Genomic DNA, 16,926 nt, shown 5'->3' on the forward strand with positions numbered 1-16,926 from the left:
AGATTATTGATAATGGAAAAATGGCTCTGTCACATAATAAAGATTTGTTGAGAAAAGCTATTAAAATTGGAGGAAGATATCTTGCTTCTACCTCTAATGTTTAATTTTGTTATTCTGATATCACAAAAACACAAACAGAAATAGAGAAAGAGCTAGAAAGGATATGCAATGCATATATCCCACTTCACGACTCTATATTTGCCTTTAGCAAATCTGTAGATGATTTGCATAACAGGCTGGATATCTATGATATTGAGAAGGCAAAGAGACTTCGGTCTCTCAAGGAACTCAAGAATCTTCTCACATCACAAGTAGACATATTATAGAGAGCCTACTCAAATCCAGAAGTTATCTTAGCAACTCCTGAAACCTGGACACTCGACTCAATGGAAGAGTTCCATACATAGCTTATGTCTACAATAGAGTACACTGAGAATGTGCTAGCGACATGGTCAAATGCCATATCACAGTTGAAGCAGAATTTTAATGATATTTTTATGAGATTAGCTAATGCATGAACTTTTTAAGTTATTTTTGTATATGATTAACACTTTGATACAAATTTTCTATATATATATATATATTTTCTTTTTCAATTTGGCATTGTTGTCAAAGGGGGAGTAGAAATGTGTATGTTTGTTTTTGAAAATTTTGTATAATGTATGCATTAAGGGGGAGTATGAGTATATGTGTAAATTTGTTGTGTATGCACACTTAGCGGTATTACTGTAAAATTTTCTAAGTGTTGCCATCGATGCCAAAGGGGGAGATTGTTGGCATGATGATGATTGTAATGTATTCATCATATGTTGTCATTGATGAAACACTCACACACACACACATGATTATATTGACTACCGGTGTAACTTCAATTGTTTACATTGTCAACCGATATGTTAAGGGTTAATCTCTAGCCGGTACCTTCTGTTAATTGGTATGTGAATAAGAGACAACCTATGGTTATACTAAGTCAACATCAAGATGAAGATCAGGATGGAGATCAAGTGGAGATTCAAGGACAACGGTTCATATGTTTTACTCAAACCGATATTCGATTGATCCAACCAGTATTTGGTAATTTTGTGATGAGTTACCACATTTCGTGATGAGTTACTAGCACCGACTTCTTGGTGGTAATTTTTGTGATGAGTTATGATCACTTGTCCATATACACTGCACCTAGGAAATTGTGTTATGATTTCTTAAGGCCGACATGAAATCATAAGGTCTATATATTGACATCGCAATGAATTATTTCATATAAGTGAAAAGTGTTATGTTGTGTGTGAAAGGAAAAAGAGTTAAGTTGTAGAGTATGTAGAAGAGTAGTGTTGAATATGTTTAGAAGGACCTGATCAAGCAATTATTGTGCTACTCAAAATAGACCAAACCATTCTTGTTGTTTTCTAACAATTACAATAGAATCAAATCCCCTAACCGGGTAAGCAATAACAAGCTTCAATGTATAAATCCTCTAACAAGGTGATCCATTAGTTTGGATTCAGAAATCCTCCACTAAGGTTACTCCTAATAGGGTACTACCTTTAACAGGGTATAAGCTTCTAATCAAGCTTTGGGATCTCTAACAAGATTCTCTCCTAGCAGAGCACTTTGTAGACCTTAACCGGTTAGTTATCTATTACTGCAAATAGTTAACTTGTGAGTTCCATCTCACCGTGGTTTTTACCTATTTGGGTTTTCCACATACAAATACTTGTGTTATGGTGGATGCTTTAATTTTTGTGGATGCTATTATATCATTTTGGATTGCATGCATTGTGTTTAAAAGCTTTGTTAAGTTCATCTATCGGTTAATGTTTGAAGTAGTTTTATTTTTGATGTCACTGATTCACCCCCCCTCTCAGTGCTTTTCAAGTCCATCAAAGTCCTCCCACCATCGACCATCCTTATCCCACGACACTTTGCACTCCTTCATTTTACCTCTCGGGGTAAGGTCACATTGTTTTCGCCTTTATTTCCTTATCCTGCGAAGATGTTCGGGATAAGAAAGTCATGCTTTTCCTCGTATCTATTGTTCTCTTATCCCGCAACCCACCTTGATTCTTTGCTTCATCCTGAGAGATAAGAATTTGATTGTCTTTGTTGATTCTTATCCCACAATATCATTTTGTCACCATTTCCCCCTCATGGGATAAGAGAAAGCCTTTTACTTTTCTTGTCAATTCCTTACCCCGTGAACTATCGTTGTTGCCCTTTGTTCCCCGCGGGATAATGGTGAATGTGCCACTGCCACTGAGAAAAGACTGCCATCAGCGAGTGAGAGGAAAAGGGGAAATTGGCCGGCCATCGACCAACGAACCCTCCAGCCGATAGACTTAAGTGAGTTGACGGACCAACTCAGTCAACTCAAAAATAGAATTAGAGCCCCATCGCTACAAGTTCTCAACAAGGAAGAGTGCATAATGCGAAGGTTATGCAAGAAAGCATCTCTCAGATTGGACCCTAAGTTGAGAAAAAAAGGTCAACATTTTGGTGACTATGAGGGGGCCCTATGCCTACTTAGGGCAAGACCAAGTGTCTTGGGGTATCCATTGGGCATGAGTCAAAGCCTTGAAGAAAAAGATAATCTTTGCCCATGCAAAATGTGAAAACATGATTCTAAAGAGTAGCATGTGTGCGTGCACTTGTTAGAAAGCATAAGAACATAAATTAGAATATTTACAACATAAGCTACGACATTAACCCTTAAGCGCACACTTTAAGGTGAACCCCATTCACCGTGATGGGGATATCTTCCCCATCCAGCTTGGCTAACCTGAAAGAATTATCCTCCTTGCAGCCTATAATCACATAGGGACCACTCCATATTGCACCAAATTTTGAGTGCCTCCCAAGTTTTGCTGTCAGCGTCCCATTTTAGGATAAAATCTCTGACCTACAAGGTCCTCAACTTGGCCCTCTTATCAAAATACCTCTTTACTTGTCATTGATGGACATTTAAATCCTGCTTTTCTTTCTCCCTGACCTCTTAAAGCTTTGTAAGCTCAGCATACTGTACTAACAAGGCATCATTTTTTAGGAGCTCCAACCGATGTGCTAGGTCCAAGGATGGCAACTCAAGGGATAGAGGAAGCCTAGCTTCCCTCCCATATACTAGCATGAAAGGTGAGTTGTCCAAAGACCTCTTGGAGGTAATTCTATCAGCCCATAGGGTTGTTCCCAACTTGAGGTGCCATGACCTCTTATTGTCTTCAAGAGTCCTCTTGATGATTTTGATGAGAAATTTGTTAGAGGACTCAGCTAAGCCATTGTCATGGGGATAGTAATTTGATGATATTTTTTTGGAACACATCATGTTGGACTACCCACAAATTGATCTAAGATGCCATAAAGGCCTTGGCATTGTATGATATGATGGGGGAAGGGGCTCCAAATCTAGTTGCAATTCCCTCAAGAAATTGAATCATTGAATTTTCAGTTGCATCCTTCAAAGAAACAACCTCTATCCATTTTGTGAAATAGTCTATGGTAGCCAAAATCCACTTGTGGCCTGCACTTGACATTGGATTGATAGGGCCAATAAAATCAAGCCCCCATTGTAAAAAAGGTGTTAATATTAACCGGTGGCTAAGAGGGGGGGTGAATCAGCACTATACTAGTATATTAACAATAATAAAAACTCCTATTCAGTCTTTAACACTTAACAATATAAGCAGCATTAATAAGAAACATGCACACACAAAATCAAACACACATGACAATCAAGATTTATCACATGGAAACCCAAATGGGAGAAAACCACAGTGTGAGTAGAAACTCACAAAATCTGCATGATTCTCAAGTATGCCCAATGAGGTGCCATTCATGTTAGGAGATTAAAAAGACACTGTTAGGTGCCACCTAGTTAAGGGATTTTCCTTAAGGCCTATTAGAACCTTTACCCTGTTAGAGGTATCCTTATTAAAGGACTTAGGATCATCATTTAAGATGTCACTCGGTTAAGGGATTTTACAAAGGGACCTATTAAAGTCCATCTGGTTAAGGGATTTTACTATGCTACAATTATTAGAGAGCAACAAGTCATTGATCTGATGATGACACTTTTTTGTCGTATAGATCTGTTATGTATCTGCTTCAATCTCTGCTCGGTGATGGCTTCACCGATTCATGAGGAACCCTTCTGCACTTAGCTTATTTTGCACCTTTTCTCTTACTTTCAATCTCAATCCACTCACAACTCCATCAACACACAAAAATCTAGATGAAAAACATGTATATAACTATGTTCAATCTTGGTGCTCACTTTCCCTCCAAAACTCAAACTCAAAAAATCATTCTATACGCCAATCTGTTCGTTCCTCAAATCTCGTCGATTATACCAATGGGACTATCCGTTCATGCCATAAATCTTGTTGGTTCTCTAACAAACACTATGACTTCAACTGGCACTTTCTAAATTGTCCAGATCTACATTTCACCATTGTGATCTGCTACTGGTTGTTTTCTTCATATCAGTTAACCTTCTTTATTCAGCTTAATCTATCGGTTGCTTCTTGTAAACCGGTCTCTAGTCATTGATGTAAGTCTTTAGTCCCATGTTCCTTACCAATCCACTATAACCCATTTCTGATCAGTTATGATGACATCTGAACTGATATTACCATCAATGACAACTTCTTAAGTACTCCAAACTTTATGATGCCAATAATCTCCCCCTTTGGCATTGGTGGCAAAACATCTAGCTAGATTGAAATGAATCTCCCCCTATTCTCTGCCTTTTGTTCCGCTTCTCCTCATTTTCTCTGCCTACTCTGCCTTTTATTCTGGTTCTCCTCTTGTTCTCTGCCTTCTCTACCTCTACCGGTACCTTCTTATATACTTAGTCGCTATCTGCCTTTACCGATACTTAGTCACTATCTACCTTTACTGGTACTACTTTGCCTTCGCTTATGTACAATCCACTACACATTCATTCTCCCACTTTTTTCAACAATGACAAATAATAAAGGAATCAAAGTATACAAAATATTTTATGAGAGTAAGTCAAAAACTTCTTTGAAATTGACCTTAGTAGCTTCCAAAGAAGATTCCCATGTAGGCTTTACTTGTTTCATAGTGATAATTTGTCCATGCAGGTGTGTGACCAAATCATCCATGTCATCCATTATCTTGCAGTCAGGTCTATTGATGAGTCATTCTGCTTGTTTCACATTTCCTTGTAATAAATCAATAAAAGGGGCAAGATAGCACTGTATCTCAAGCAGATTTAGAGCTCATTTGTCTTGTTCCTCTTTCAGCTTGTTGATTTCATGAGTCAATTGTTTTACTTTTTCACTAAAATTTTCTACTGAGCTTGTAACAGGATCAAAGGAACCTAACATATATTGAATTTCCTGTTGAGTCTTTTCTCTTTTGACTTCAAGATCTTTGATAAAATTGGGGAAGTTTGAGAATTTGACCAATAATTGGCCAACTTCCTTTAAGATTGATTTCACCTCTTCAGTGCTGGTAGAGAGAGAAACTTTTTCAACTGATATTTGTTCCATTAAGTGCTCACCTCTTCTGGTTTCATACTGCCTTGCTGCAACCTTCTCTAGATCGGTTGTCTCTAAGCCGATTGCTTTGACAAAAGTGCCCAATTGATAGATGATAGGTGCATTCTCATCAACAACAATATCAGGAATGAGATCAGATAAGATTGTCTTTGTAGTATTAAGAATTCCTGCCTTCTTTTTCTTTGTTTTAAGTTTGGCTTTTTCAGCTTGAATTCTCAATTTTTTTGAAACTTTTATCAATTGTTTGGGGGTCATCTTCTTGATATCAATTACTAGGTCTTCCCCTTCTTCCTCCTCTATTTCTTCTTCTTCTTCTTCTTCAGATTTTACCTCAGAGTTGGCTAAGATGGGGAGTTTAGCTTTCTTTTTCTCAGTTTCCTTTTCTAAAACTAACTTCCTCTTTACCAGAGGAATGTCCACCACTATTTTCTGACCACTTTGAGGTTGACCAGATGAAGAATCTTCTATCTTCTTCTCTTGTTCTGGTTCCTTCAACTCTTTGATCTTATTTTCTGCTTCCTTCTTTTCTTGTTCCTTCTCCTCTGTTTCATCAACAGGTGGTATTGATGAATTCATCATCTTGGGGTTTTCTCCCTCTGCACCTTTTTCTGCCAAATGAGGTTCATGACCAGTAGAGTGTGTTGTGGGAATATTTATTATCACCAGATGCCTTTGAGGTTTTTCCTCATAAGGGATGTCCTCAATTATAACTTCATCATCTCTGGGATGCTTGGTTTGATCGGTTCCTTTTGTCAGTGTATCATCAATATCAATAGTTTCAAAAGTTAATTTTTTCTCAACCAGTGGCTCTGTATCCTTTGTCAGATTAGGAATATTTGACACAACATCACCAATGATATCTTCAACTCAAAATTCAAAAAACCCATCGGTGGTTCTCTTGTCTTTTCCTTTGCTCTTTTCTTGAGCAGTTATCTCTTGTCCTTGTTTCACTTCTTTTTCTATTTCCTCCTCAACTTCCTTTTGCTGGCTCAAAATTGTTCTCCACATGTCAATGCCCTCATCATGCACACCTTGAATATCTTTTATGGCCACTCTCCTTGTTTTGTTTCTTATTTTGAAATGGTGTACACATGCTTCGACCACTAAAGTTGCTTGATTATAATACAATTCATGTTGCACTTCCATGAGTGCCTTTATTCTGTGTTCCTTTTCAATTGCCAAGGCAGTTTTCCATCTCCCTTCAATGAAATTTTGTAAATCTGATGGAATTAATCCATTTAGTTCACTGGGGGTTCTATAGAAATTATGTAAGTTCCAGGTGAGTGCATCTTCAATATTTATTTTGTCTTCCTCGTTGCAGAGGGGATACTTTCTCCCAACACCAACTAAATCTCCATACTCTTTGATCCCATGGACCAATTCATCAACAGTTGGAGCTACATTCCTACCACTTCTTCTGACTTCTTTAATTACCACATCAAATTGGGTGTCAGAGTTATCGTCCTCCTTTTCCTCTTTCTTGGGCTTCTTCTTAGCCTTTGTGTCAATTGACCTTTCATTCTTTTTCTTTCTTGCATATGTGAATCCTATCGGTCCACTTCTACCTTGGGAAGATTTAGGAATATCTGAGTCTTTTTCTTTCATATATGTTGTCGGTTTGCTGGATGTAGCACCCTTGGATCTTCTCTTGGACATTTTCTTCTTTCATCTATTTGCTCTTCGTTTTTCCTTGATTTTGCCCCTGTTTGCTCACTTGTACCGGTGGAGGCAGTGGTACCGAATGCTTCACCTTCATATTTCTTGTCTAAGATGTCAATCATTTTCCTAACTTTCTTTTGAATGATAGGCTCTTTGAGTTCCTTCTTAATTTTGGAGCTTGCCTCCTCATAAGTTTCAAATCTCTTAGCTTTTCTGTCTACCGGTTTAGACAGTAACATTTTTGCATATATTTTGGCAATGTCTACCCCGATCTCATAAGCCATAACGAGTACCCAGAAAGTTTGAGGTTCAACCGCTAGAATTATGCGACAATCAATATCAACAAGAAAGTAAACAGTGTCCTTGTATTTTTGGAATATACCGGTCGGGATTCTTTCTCTTTGATGCATTCTAGTTTGGAATTATTTAAAATAACCCCACATTCTCTCTCCAAACTTATCACCTAAGTCTCTAATCATTTCACCTATCTAAACTATGATAGATTTATCTATAGACCACACTACACTGCCCTTACCAGGAAAAAATGTGCACATAGAAGAAGATACATACCAATATCAAACCATACTTGAATGATTTCTTTTTGTCCTTCTTAATTCGGTCCATGTTCACCAAGAATTGACTCCTTATCATCTCACAAATGTCATATGTTGCATCTTCTTTGATGATCTGGTAAGCTGCATGGATAGCACCGCTTGGCACACTGTTCATGTGGCTTGATTGGTACACTCTATAAGCTATCACTGCATATGCAAACCTTACTTTTGCATCCTCAATGTGAGTGATTGGTATTGCTCTTTTTTCATATTGGGATTGAGTCAATCGAGTGACCTCACCGGATGATATTGTCCTTAAGGTTAGTGCTTCACCTATTTTGCTAAACCCTGTTACTCTTGTGATCACTTCCTTTGTTATTTTGATTGGAGCTTCATCTTCCAACCATAGAAACTATTCATGCACTCTACTTAGCACATACCTTATCCAATCGGCATGGAATTGATTTGGAATATCAGCAGCATATGCCAAACCCTTGGTCTTCAAATGCATATGTTCTTCCTAAAATAGACCATTATCACAAAACCCTTTGAATTCATCTTGAATGAATTTGTCTCCAAGATCTTCAAGCTTGCAGTGGATGAAGGAATGAACATCTTCAATCAGTAACACACCAGAGGGCACAGATGATAGGGCACCAGTTTTATCGATTTCTCTGGCATTCATAGGATGCAGCTTGAACTCGGTTTGTGGTTCCTTAATTACCTCAACCAACATAGGAGTTGACAAAAAAGATATCATGATGAATTAGAATAGAATTCACAAATTGACTTCCTCTACCATTTTTGCTAGAGCTTCCGATCACCAAAACTTCACTGCTTGATCTCCAAACTAACTTTGCACATAATGCACTAAACAAATTTAGAAAGCCTTTGATCACACTAGGAGCTCTGGAATGCACAAATGAAAGCAAGGTAAACAAAATGAGATTTCATTTCCTTATTTATTAGTTAAGTTGTTCGATATGCTTTTACAACAGTTAAGTTGTACAAACTCAAACGACAACATTTTATAATTTACCAGTGTTACTTACCCACCAGTAACAATACAACCTTTAACACCTATACTCTTAACAATTCACCGATGAAGAATTGTAAATAATATGTCAACTTTTATGCATCTAGATAATATAAATAATAATTACCTCACTTTGGTTATAGGGAATCAACCATGATTTTTCAATAAGTGCTCCCCCTGAGCATCAGTTTACTTAGTTTGAAGAATAACTGTCATCACCAGTGGATGATGACTTAGTTTCAGACTGCTTCTCTTCTTCTTTGATTTCTTCCTTTTTAGTGCACATAATTTTCATTTCATTCTTCACCTCTTCAACTGTCCTCTTTGCTTTCAAATCATTTGTCCCTTTCTTCTTGCTAAACTAGTTTATGTCTTCAAACCAGTTGTAGGATCGGTTCCTGCACTCTCTGGCCAAATGACTGATCTTATGGAATTTTAAACATGCCATACCAGTTGTCTTCCATGGTCCTCCATTATTTATCTGACCCATTCTCATCGTGCAATGTACTACAACATGACCAAATTTGTCACAAGTAGAACAAGGGGCATTGAGTTGATTACTCTTTCTATTAGGGCTAACCGGTTTGAATGGAGATCTTGATGCATTTTTCTTGAATGCACATTCTTCAGCTTTGTGTCCATATTTATTGCATGTAAAGGAATATCCATTAAAGCTTCTTCTACTCGACATGCTACTTGATCAAGGTCTACACTCATAAGCAGTGTGTCCATACTTGTGACAGTTATAGCAATAACCATCAAAGGTGAATGGCATCTTGTGACTGACCATTTGATTTTTACAAACATCAGACTTATGACCCGGCTTACCACAATAGTTGCAAGAGGATTTAGAAAACATCATACCTTTCATTCCTTATTTGTTCCTTTTATCATCCTTTATCCTCTTGGGATTATATGATTCTCCAGTTTCCATTGGACCTATACCAGAGTAACCAAGACCGGTCGTCTCCTTTGTTCTCCTCTGAGCTTTTAATTCTTCATCTATCTTCTCAGAGATTTCGTTAAATTTTCTCATCTTTTCATTTCTATCATCTGCAGCTTTCAACTCATTTTTGAGTTGTTCAATCTCCTTCATCATCTTCTCATTTTCCTCTATTTTTCCATGCAGATGCTCATACATAATTGTATTCTCTTGAGTAAGAATTTGAATTTCTTCATCCTTTTCAATGATAATTACATCATTCTCTCTTAGGGCTTCTTCAGCAAGCCTTTTGGCTCTTTCAGCTTTTGATAGTGCTTCATCTGCATTTCTCTTTCTTTCTTCTGCTATCCTGTTGACTTCTAGTATTTCAGTCATTCTCAAGGCCTAACTTTCATGCTCTCTTATTAGATTTGTGATTTCTTCAGCCAACTTCTTGTTCTTTTCCATCAGCTCTGAGACTGCCTCTTCTTCTTCTTCTTCAGATCCAGTCTGATCAGAGCATTGGTCTATGATATCTTGACTCTCAGTAAGTTTTAGAGAGAGTTCCTTCCTTTTAGCAAGTGATTTTTTCAGTCTCTCCTTCAACTGAGAAATCATCTCATTAGCTTCATCAAGATGCTTCTGATACTGGTATTCCTCCATGATCTTTTCCTCAAGTTGTTAAACTTTTCTTCAAAGGACCTAAGCTTTGATACCAATTGTTAATATTAACCAGTGACTGAGAGGGGGGGTGAATCAACACTATACTGATATATTAACAATAATCAAAACTCCTATTCAATCTTAAACTCTTAACAGTATAAGAAGCACTAATAAGAAACATGCACACACAAAATCAAACACACATGACAATCAATATTTATCATGTGGAAACCCAAGTGGGAGAAAACCATGATGTGAGTAGAAACTCACAAAATTTGCACTATTATTAAGTACAGCCGGTGAGGAGCCATCCCTGTTAGGAGATTACAAAGACACTATTAGGTGTCACCTGGTTAAGGGATTTTCTTCAAGGCCTATTAGAACCTTTACCCTATTAGAGGTAGCCTTATTAAAGGACTTAGTATCATCATTTAAGATGTCACTCGGTTAAGGGATTTTACAAAGGGACCTGTTAAAGTCCACCCGGTTAAGGGATTTTACTGTGCTGCAATAATTAGAGAGCAACAAGTCATTGATCCGATGATGACACTTTTCTGTAGTATAGATCTGTTCTGTCTTCTTCAATTTCTACTTGGTGATGGCTTCACCAACTCATGAGGAACCCTTCTGCACTTAGCTTATTCTGCACCTTTGCTCTTATTTTCAATCTCCATCCACTCACAACTCCATCAATGCACAAAACTCTAGATGAAAAAAAAGTATATAGCTATGTTCAATCTTGGTGCTCACTTTCCCTCTAAAACTTGAACTTAAAAAATCATTCTATGCACCTTCGCTCCTCAAATCTCATTGATTATACAAGTGGGACTAGCCATTCATGCCACAAATCTCACCGCTTCTCTAATAAGCACTCTGACTTCAAGTGGAACTTTCTAAATTGATCAAATCTACATTTCACCATTGTGATCTGCTACCGGTTGTTTAATTTATATCAGTGAACCTTCTTTACTTAACTTAATCTACCAGTTACTTTCTATAAATCAGTCTCTACTCACCGGTAAAAGTCTTTAGTCCCCTGTTCCTTACCAATCTACTATAGCCTATTTTCGATCGGTTATGATGACATCTGAACTGGTATTGCCATCAATGAAAACTTATTAAGTACTCCAAACTTCATTATGCCAACAAAAGGTTGATCAACAGAGATGGGATGAAGGGGCGGAGCTGCTAATCTCTACTTACCTCCAAAAAGTGCATACTCTTTGCACTATCTAACCCATTTGTGAGCATCATTGAATAGAGAAGGCCAATAATAACCTACTCTCATGATCTTCATAGCTGTAGTTTTCACTGAGAAATGGCCACCAGAGGGCCCATTATGAAATTCCTCTAACAGCTTGCCAGTCTAGTTTCCATGGATCCACCTCAACAAGACACCATCTAGGCTTCTTTTGAATAATATATCATCCACTAAGGCATAGGGTATGGACTGCAGTATGAGATTCCTTCTCTTGGCTCTATCAAAGTGGGAGGGATAGCTACCATCTTTTAGGAAGGCAGTCATAACCTCCAACCGACTGGTTTGTGCATCTCCCTAGTTATCAACCTGTTCTTCTTCTTGTAGCAAGAGGAAGGTCACTAACTCTTAAAATATAAATTGAACTACTCACAAAGTCCTCTTCCCCTCACTAACCTGGTAGTTTTTATGTCAAGGTCATACTCCATGACCTTAATGATCCATCCATCTCTCTTCTCACCCATATCCTTGTTGAGAAGGAGTCCTTAACATTGGCATGTGGGACTAGGAGCTAAATCTTGTTGTTTGAGAGCATGTGTCTAAATGTTTTTAGTGCTCTCACAATTGTGATGACTTGTTTTTCCACATAGTTATAGCTAAATTCATATTCTTTTAGGCCTTCACTGAAAAAAGCTATGGGCTACTCCAAATTATCTCGATTTAACTATGTTAGGAAAACATATATGCTAGATTCTCCTCCCAAAGTGTAAAGAATGAAATCCTTCTCATAGTTCATATTTACTAGGGCAGGAGCCTGAGCAATGGCCTATTTGATCTTATCAAAGCCCTTCTTCCCTTCTTTAGTCCATTTGAAGGGTAGGTCCTTCTTTAGCATGGTGGTGAGAGGCTTAACCAAAGCTGCAAGGTTTAGGATAAACCTTCTAACAAAGTTGATTCTTCTAAGGAATCTTTGAAGTCCCTTCTTGTGATGTGGAAGTGGAAGAGACACAATGGATACCAATCTCTTTGGGTCTATGGCCAAACCATCTTTGGATACAATATGTCCAAGTAGTTTTCCCTGATCAATGGTAAATACACACTTGCTAGGGTTTAAGGACACACAATATTCCCTACACTTTTTGAAAACTTGCTCAAGATGAACAAAGTGGTATGTCGCATGCTTGGAGTATACAGTAATATCATCAAGATATACTAGTACAAATTCTTCTAATACTCTATTAAAATCCATATCCATGGCTCTCTGAAAAATTTGCACCTGCATTCATTAGTCCAAAGGACATTTTACAATAAGCGTAGGTGCCCCATTTAGTTGTGAATGTAGTTTTGTATTGGTCAGATTATTGGACTAAGATTTGGTTATAACCTAAGTATCCATCCAAGAATGAAAATATTTTGGAGCCACTAACTTTGGCTAAAATGTGTTCCATGGAAGGGAGGGGATAATGGTCTTTAAGGGAGGCTCTGTTGAGATCCCTAAAGTCTACACATAGTCTGATTTCCCCATTTTTCTTCCTAACTAGAACAAGATTATCTACCCAAGGAGAATGCTTAATTGGAAAAATAATGCTAGATTCTATAAGCTTGGATAGCTCTTTCCTCATCAAAGGCTCAATTTTGGGGTTTATAGGCCTTTTCTTTTGCCTGACTAGTTTAACATTAGGATCTAACTCTATGGTATGTTGAGCTAGGTTACAATCAAACCCATTTAGATCCTCGTAGGTAAAAGAAAATATATCAATATACTCTTGATAGAGATTAACAAAAGTATTTTGATCAATTTGGGAACATACCTTTCCCAAATTGAGATCTTTTCCTTCTGCCATGGCTATTGATTTGTAGTCTCCTTTCTTGGCAGCCAGGTTCATTGCTCTCCCCTTCATTTGATCATCAAGGTTGAATATCCCCTCCAAGGTGATCAACCCCTTGGGTAGCTTGTTGGAGCTGAGATGCATGATTTTATCTCCATACTGGTCATGTAGCATGCCCTTCTTCCTATGGGAGGACTCTGCTTCATCCTACAGGAAGCTCACAATTTGTTGATCAGAGTCAAAGACCTGCCAATTCACTTGGTTATCAGGCACTATAGGTCTCACCACTAGTTTGATATGTTGCTCTTTCTCTGTTGCAACATGAGATGGAATGTCATGTTGGGCACCTACTTTTTCTAGTCTATTAGCATGTTTATTCTAATTTCTAGGGACACTAGAAATATTGAAGGCCTCAAATCCCTCAATTAGGTCCCATGCTCTATGTTTGTAGGACTTGAGAAGGTTACTCTTGGTGATATTCTGAGCTCTGACCTAATTTACAACCAACTCAGTGTCTCCATGCACCTTTAAATATTTTATCCCTCTCCTCTATGTTATTTGGAGACCCAAAATCAAACCCTCATACTTAGCTACATTGTTAGTGCAACAAAATTGAAGTCTGAAAGAAAAGAAATATTTCTCCCCACTGGGAGATATTAGAAATACAATGACCTCTGCACCATTTTTGTTCCTTGAACCATCAAAGAACATATCCCATATCCCCTACATATCATTGTCTTACTTTGAAAGATTTGGAATGGGGGTGTCTTCTTTATGTATATAATATGTACCCAGGCCAGTACCATTGACCTCATCAATGGGGTCAAATTGAAATACATTTGCCCACTATCAAGTAGGGAATTGGGAACCTCATCCAATTGAGTTTCAAACTCTCTTACTAAAATTTCTTCCTTCTCCTCATGGAGGGTACAATTCATGTTGATAGGACTTGGGGTATAGGGCTCTATATGATCATTGGCAATAGGTTCAACCCTAATGGTTACTTTGGTACCCTATCTTGTCCTAAATGATATGTGTGACCAATCAGAAGATAGGTAGCCACCTATCTTAGTAGTGAATTCCCTAGATAAACAAATGGAAAAATAAGCAAGGAGGTCATTCACTGAAATATCTTGCAACACACTACAACCCAGGCAGGCATGCAAGGTTAGATTTAAGTCCTTAACAACTCCCATAGTCTGAACTAATGTGCCATCAAGCTACACCACCCCTCTTGTTATAGGTTCATACTTGATACCTAGGTGGTCAGCTATATTCTTAGGCATGACTGAAATATTAGCCCCACTATCTATCATGCAATTATGAACAATTTTATCTCCTATGATTAATGACAGATAAAAGGGAGGAGGCTTACTGATTTTCTTAGAATTCTCTACCTCCAAAGGTTATAACAAGCTTGTGGAAGTTGAATAATTGCATCTCTAACTGGTACTTCCTACAACATTCATCCCCTTTAGGGCTTCCTGAACTATGTCTCTTTGAGATGGGATAGCAAGAGCATCCCACATAGATACATTGAGGTTATCCCTCTTCATCTGTTCAACAATATTGAAGGGAATGGCAGCCTTAGCAAGGATCTTTGCCATAACAAGGTTCAGTTTTGATATTATAGGGGTCTTAGGTGGCTCTCCCTCCTTGACATTTTGTTTCAAGCCTCACTCTTTGTTTGGAGAAGTCACCTTATCAGGGGGCTTTGGCATTGTAATCTGTAGGATAGGTTGCAAAACTTGATCTACAAATGGAGTCTGAACTACTATTGTAGAACTTACACTAGGATCTATGGCCCTCCTTTTTTATCTTGTGTTGTTGGCCACATTGTCCCCACTCACCTGGTTCATTCCACAAAAATCGGCCTCACATGGAACACACCAATCTTTCTCTTGAGCAAGATTGTTTTTAACTGACACTACAGCCTTTGAGGTGCTTGCAGCTGTGGAATTCAAACTGTTCAAGGGCCTAGCATTGCTCCATTGGTTCTATCCTTGAAAATTAGGCCTTTGTTGCTGATAATAATGGTTTTGGGGTTGATAAGGCCTATTTTTATCCTGCGGTAACTGTCTCTTAACTGAGACCAAATCATTTCCAAACCCCTGCATTTGTTGGTTAATATTTTGCACTAAAAACTTGATCTCTTGAATCTCAGAAGGTGGAGGAGGTGCAGGTGTAATAATTTGACTTGCAGACATCGTCAATATTGGTGCTAAAATAGGTTGTTGGTTAGGAGCCTATGGAAATAAGGGCATTGGGGGCCTAGGAGACAACTTTCCTTCCTGTATTAAGCAATTTTATGCCCTTATGGCAGTCTCATAAGCTAATGGGAGACCATTTCCTCCCATGGATTGAATCGTTGCAGCTATGTCATTGTTCAAAGCCTTAAGATAATATAGAAAAGCATGGTTTGATGAAGGCTTCACCAATGATGGGATCCTATCCCATTTTTTTTGGAATCTATAATTGAAATCACACATGAACTCATGGGGTGCTCTTTTTATCATGGTCAACTACTCCATAAATGACAAATGGTCACTTTTGTCTTCGAAATGCTTGCATAGCTTTTCTCCTAACTCATCTGAATTGCGAATGGAGTTAGGAGCTATCCCTTTATACCATTGGAGGGATTTTCCCTTGAAAGAGGAGGCGATAAGCCTCACTACAACATTGTCCTCAATGACATCAAACATAGTGTGGATGCTTTCCATGTCCTAGATATGTTCTTCAAGGGAGGTAGATGTTTAGCTAGTGAAAAGTGGTATAGCCTTCAAGGCTGCTACTGGAATATCACTCTTTTGGGAAAGGACTAAAGGACTTCCTCCATTGAAGGTGACAAAGGTATGTGTTCTTGGCACTACCATAGCAAATAGGGGTCTGTTGATATGGATGTCAGGGTCTCTAAACTGTGAAAGTTTGATAAAAGGAGGGGTAGATTGAGACCTTAAGGGTGTTGGTGATTCTCCTTGAGTTCCCCTTGTTGGTGACAGTGAAATCCTACCTCTAGTTCTTCTAAAATTTGAATATAAAATCTTCGATTATTGGAAATTACCTCTAGTATATGCTCTAGTTTAAATTCTTCGCATGTAAATGGCAACTGGTCCTCACCAAAAGTCTAAATTATTTCTTAGAGTCACCAAGTGCTTGATTGATTTCCTCCAAAGGCTAGGTTTCTAAGAGAAACATTGAATCCTTAGTAGATATGTTGAAATTGTGTCCCACCAAGTGTGCCAAAAATTATTGTCACAAAATTTTGCACCCTGGTGATCAGGCTTGATCACCAACCTTGTAAAACATGGAAACAACCTATCAAGTGTGGCACCTTTCTAAATGTGTGTTTGAGTCTCCGGAGAAGGTTGGCTTTCTTTCCAATCAGATGCAGGTGTTGGACCAACCCAAAACTGATAAAAATAATCTATGTTTTGACAGGGAAAAGAGAGAGAGAAGAGGGTTGCATGAAAGAAGTGAAATAAGGCTTGCACCTAGACTGAAAGTTGATCTACCCCACCTGTAATTTCACAAGACATTGATAAAACCACT

This window comes from Cryptomeria japonica, chromosome 3, assembly GCF_030272615.1.
Source record: "Cryptomeria japonica chromosome 3, Sugi_1.0, whole genome shotgun sequence".
Lineage (NCBI taxonomy): Eukaryota > Viridiplantae > Streptophyta > Pinopsida > Cupressales > Cupressaceae > Cryptomeria > Cryptomeria japonica.